The sequence below is a fragment of the Erythrolamprus reginae genome, chromosome 4, assembly GCF_031021105.1.
Source record: "Erythrolamprus reginae isolate rEryReg1 chromosome 4, rEryReg1.hap1, whole genome shotgun sequence".
Classification (NCBI taxonomy): Eukaryota; Metazoa; Chordata; class Lepidosauria; order Squamata; family Dipsadidae; genus Erythrolamprus; species Erythrolamprus reginae.
The window spans coordinates 93,584,603-93,589,447 of NC_091953.1; the positions used below are offsets into that span (position 1 = coordinate 93,584,603).

At 40.7% G+C, this 4,845-nt stretch overlaps 1 pseudogene; it reads left to right on the top strand.

Annotated features, from left to right (window-relative positions):
• The first annotated feature begins 1,690 nt into the window (after positions 1-1,690).
• Positions 1,691-4,845, top strand: LOC139167153 (SCAN domain-containing protein 3-like; annotated as a pseudogene).

A 4,845-nucleotide genomic window follows, 5' to 3' on the forward strand; every position in this document is an offset into this window, starting at 1 on the left:
GGTTTCATAAGGGAGGTGCTCCATTTCCTTGATTATACTAATTTCCCTTTTTTGCACCTTTTCCAGTTCCATTATATCCTTCTTTAGGTGCGGTGCCCAAAACTGTACACAGTACTCTAAGTGTGGTCTCACCATCGATTTGTACAGAGGCAATACAACACTTTCCGACTTATTTTCGATTCCCTTCCTAACATGCCAAGCATGGAATTTGCTTTTTTTACTGCTGCTGCGCGCTGGGTTGACATCTTCATTGAGCTGTCCACCAAAACCCCAAGATCCCTTTCTTGAGTTGTCTCAGAAAGTTTGGTCCCCATCAGTTGGTAGGCATAATTGAGGTTCTTTGCCCCAATATGCATAACTTTGCACTTGTTTAGATTAAAATGCATTTGCTACTTTGTTGCACACTCACTCAATTTCGAGAGATCCTTCTGAAGCTCCCGACAATCAGTTTCACTTTTCACTACCCGGAATAATTTAGTGTCGTCAGCAAACTTTGCTATCTCACTATTTACTTTTACATCCAGATCATTAATGAATAAATTAAAAAACAAAGGTCCCAAAACCGAGCCTTGTGGTACACCACTTCTCACTTCTTTCCAACCAGAGAATTGTCCATTTATTGTCACCCTTTGCTTTCTACAATTTAGCCAGTTACCAATCCAGGACAAGACCTGTCCTCCAATTCCATGGCTAAAGAACTTTTTTAGGAGCCTTTGGTGAGGAACTTTGTCAAAAGCCTTTTGAAAATCAAGATATACAATATCAACTGGGTCCCCTTTATGTGTTTATTTACACCCTCAAAGAATTCTAACAAGTTAGTAAGACATGATTTGCCTTTGCAGAAACCATGTTGATTTTCTTTCAGCAATGCCTGTTTTTCTATGTGCCCAGTAATTTTATCTTTAATAATGGTTTCCATCACTTTGCCTGGATCTGAGTTTAAACTGACTGGTCTATAATTTCCTGGATCACCTCTGGATCCTTTTTTGAATATCAGGGTTACATTTGTCTCCCTCCAATCCTCAGGTACAGTGCCTGATCTTAGAAAAATATTATATATTTTAGTTAGAAGTTCAGCAATTTCACACTTGAGTTCCTTGAGAACTCTAGGATGGATACCATCTGGACCTGACAATTTGTTGACATTTAGTTTAGAAAGGCATGCAAGAACATCTTCCTTGTTTATCTCTATCTGGTTTAATTCTTCTAATTCCTTCCATAAGAAAACTAATTCAGTGGCAGGGATTTGACTTTTTTTACTGTTCCTTTTAGTTTTTTCCTACTCCTTGCACACACACCCTGGCATTGTTCCATGTCCCCCCAGAGGGGCCCGCCCCTGTATTTGAGAAGCACTGATAAATCAAGGGTATCAAACAGGTGGCCTGCAGGCCAGATGTGTTACATTTCGGACACAGCCATCCCAGCTCTGTAAAGGGGGAAACGTCACAAAATGTCACGTGACAGCAATATGACATGGTGAGTTTGACACTTGTGATGTAGATATTGAACAGGAATGGAAAGAGTATCGAACCCTGAAAAATCCTCACCAGGCATGGGATAAATACAGAATCTCTCATTCCCAATCAACATTGATTGGAACCAACCCCAGAGAAAGGAAAAAAACCACTCTGTATAGAGTATACCCAGTACAGTGCTACTCATTCCCAATTCCCAGAACTGGTTCCAAAGGATGCCATGGTTTGAAAAGGATGTCACAATATCAAAAGCCACTGAGAAGTCAAGGAGAACAAGGAACACAACTCCAGCTAGTGCCAGAGATCATCCGAAAGTACAACCAATGCTATTTGAGTCCCATACCCAGGCCTGAAATCAACTGAAATGGGTCTAGAATCTAGTGGTTCCCAAAGTGGGTGGTACCGCCCCCTGTGGGGACGATTGGGGGGGCAATAAGAGGCAAGGTGGGAGCAAGGAGGGTGCTTAAGAGGCAAAGAGTGGCAGAGGAGTGCTGGAGGTGGGACCCTTGCAGGGTGCAATTCTACCTGGGACTCTGTCAGCTACCAGTCAGCTAAGCACTTCCGGTTCCGGGCTGACTCGTTCCATTACCTCCTGTGCCTGTGCGTACTGTTTGCTGGCAGCCATGCTAAACCTCGTAGGTGTTGCTCTATTTTGCCTGGCTCAGCAAACTTTCCCTATTTTTTTAAATTAAAAAACAGGTTTCTACTACCCCCTCCCCTGCAACTGTAACTCATTTCAAATCAGATATTTGATTATAAATATATCACACATATGGCAAATATTCTGATTTTCAGAGCAGAAATGACAAAAGCCAAAAATGAAAGAAGAAATGTAGACAATATAGTGTGGAATATCTGAAGTATGGATATATGCTGGATGTCAGCATTCCAATTAACATCCTAGAAATAAATCAGAGTCCAAACCTTGGCCTTCTTCCCTGTTTCAATTTATTAACAGAGCCATGTTGGTTACGAACTGTAGTCAACCTGATACTAACTTTTCCTACAGTTTATTTATTTATTTTATGTATTATTTATTTATTTTATTTATTTATTTATTTATTTAGATTTGTATGCCGCCCCTCTCCACCAAGATTACAGTTTATCCCTTGTCCCCATCCCCACAAGTTCATCACATGGACCACTCATGTTCTCTCAACGTCCACAATCCTCCCCTGTACTTCCGGTTGGTGCTGAACAAAACATGATCTTGAATCTTTGGAAAGAATTTGTTGTGGCTAGTATTTTTCCTCCTCATGCAACCACACCTCCCCAATTCCCAAAATACTATTCTACTTTTCGTAGGTCAAAGTCTCCAACTCAAAACGATGGATTCGGCCTGACACCAGCACCATCAAACCAGCAGCTGCCACAGTGCCTACTATGTGAAAAAGTACAGTGCTACCTCTACTTAAGAATGCCTCTACTTATGAACTTTTCTAGATAAGAACCGGATGTTTGAGATTCTTTTGCCTCTTCTCAAGAACCATTTTCCACTTACAAACCTGAGCCTCCAAAACTGTAACCAGAAAAAGCAGGGAGAAGCCTCTGTTGGGCCTCTCTAGGAATCTCCTGGGAGGAAACTGGGCCAGAAAAGGCAGGGAGAAGCCTCCGTGCGGCCTCTCTAAGAATCTTCTGGGAGGCAACAGGGCCTCCACCCTCAGGATGCCTCTATTAATCTTGAAACTAACATTTATTCATGGAAATTGGTTTATAAATAGTCTTCACAGATGGTTCCTCCACTAGTTGCACAACTTGTTTTTACACTGGAGACAGTTAATGTGCTCTGAAGGCCTCTTTAAATAAATCAGCTTTATAATCTGGCGGTGGTTGATTACCTTTTGTCCTGTGAATTCTTGATTTTCCGTTTTCCTTGTGATGCCCAATACCTGGTGGCTAATTCATAGTTCAGTACAAGAATGGGCTGAAATTACTGAATCAATTAATGGTAGTTATACAGTTATACAGTGGTACCTCTACCAAAGAACACTCTACTTATGAACTTTTCTAGATAAGAACTGGGTGTTCAAGATTTTTTTGCTTCTTCTCAAGAACCATTCTCCACTTAGAAATCCGAGCCTCTGAAACAGTAACCGGAAAAGGCAGAGAGAAGCCTCCATGGGGCCACTCTAGGAATCTCCTGTGAGAAAACAGGGCCAGAAAAGGTGGGGAGAAGCCTCCATGGCGCCTCTCTAGGAATCTCCTGGGAGGCAACAGGGCCTCCACCCTCCCTGTAGTTTCCCCAATCGCACGCATTATTTGCTTTTACATTGATTCCTATGGGAAAAATTGCTTCTTACAAACTTTTTTACTTAAGAACCTGGTCACGGAACAAATTAAGTGTAAGTAGAGGTACCACTGTATTTTCTAATGAGGCAATGAAGCCTTCCAGACTGAACAAACATTTGAAGAAAGCACAACCTGGACAAGGCAGACAACCTAACTTTTTTTCAATCACTTCATGACAAATTTCAAAAGCACCCAACACTGTCACACGTTTTAAAATGCTTTCCAATAAAACACTGATGGTTTGCGTACATCATACAACATTTCATTGCTGATTGTTAAGTTTGGAAAGCCGCATACTATTGGTGAAGAACTCATCCTACCAGCCATTAGTAAAGTTCTCATTATTGTTTTGCACAACATGATATAATTAAGACAATTCCTCTCAGCAGCAATTCAGTGAAAAGACGCATAGATGAAATGGCTGAGAATATGGAAGATATATTGTGCAGCATGCTATGGACAACAGATTTTGCATTAAACCTGGATGAATCAACTTTGCCAGGCAATAAATCTTTGCTTTTTGCTTATGTGCGCTTTATTAAAGATGAAAGTTTGACTCAAGAGTTGTTATTTGGGAGGCAACTAAAAAGAGATACTAACGGGGAGTAAATATTTCATATTGTTGAGCAATTTTTCAAAGACAAGGAAATTCCACTTACCAACATACTTGCTTGTGCAACTGATGGAGCACCATCAATGACTGATCACAACCGTGGGTGCAGTGCTAAATGTATTTAAAATTTACTGTGTCATTGTTCGCCAACATCTGATTGCAAAACACCTCAGTGGTCGATTACACAAGTCATTACACACTGTCATTACTGCAGCGAACAAAATTAAAGTACATGCTCTCAATGATCGACTATTCCGAGAGCTCTGTGTTGAGAATGATGAAGATTTTGATCATTTGCTGCTTCACACAGAAGTTCATTGGCTATCAAAATGCAACTGTGTGAGACGCTTTTACAATATTTTTGACACTGTTGTGGAGTTTCTTGAAGAGAAGAATGCTTTGCTCAGTGATGAATTCAAAAAGATCTGGTTAATATACTGTAACTGTTTTCAACAGACAGGGAAGTAA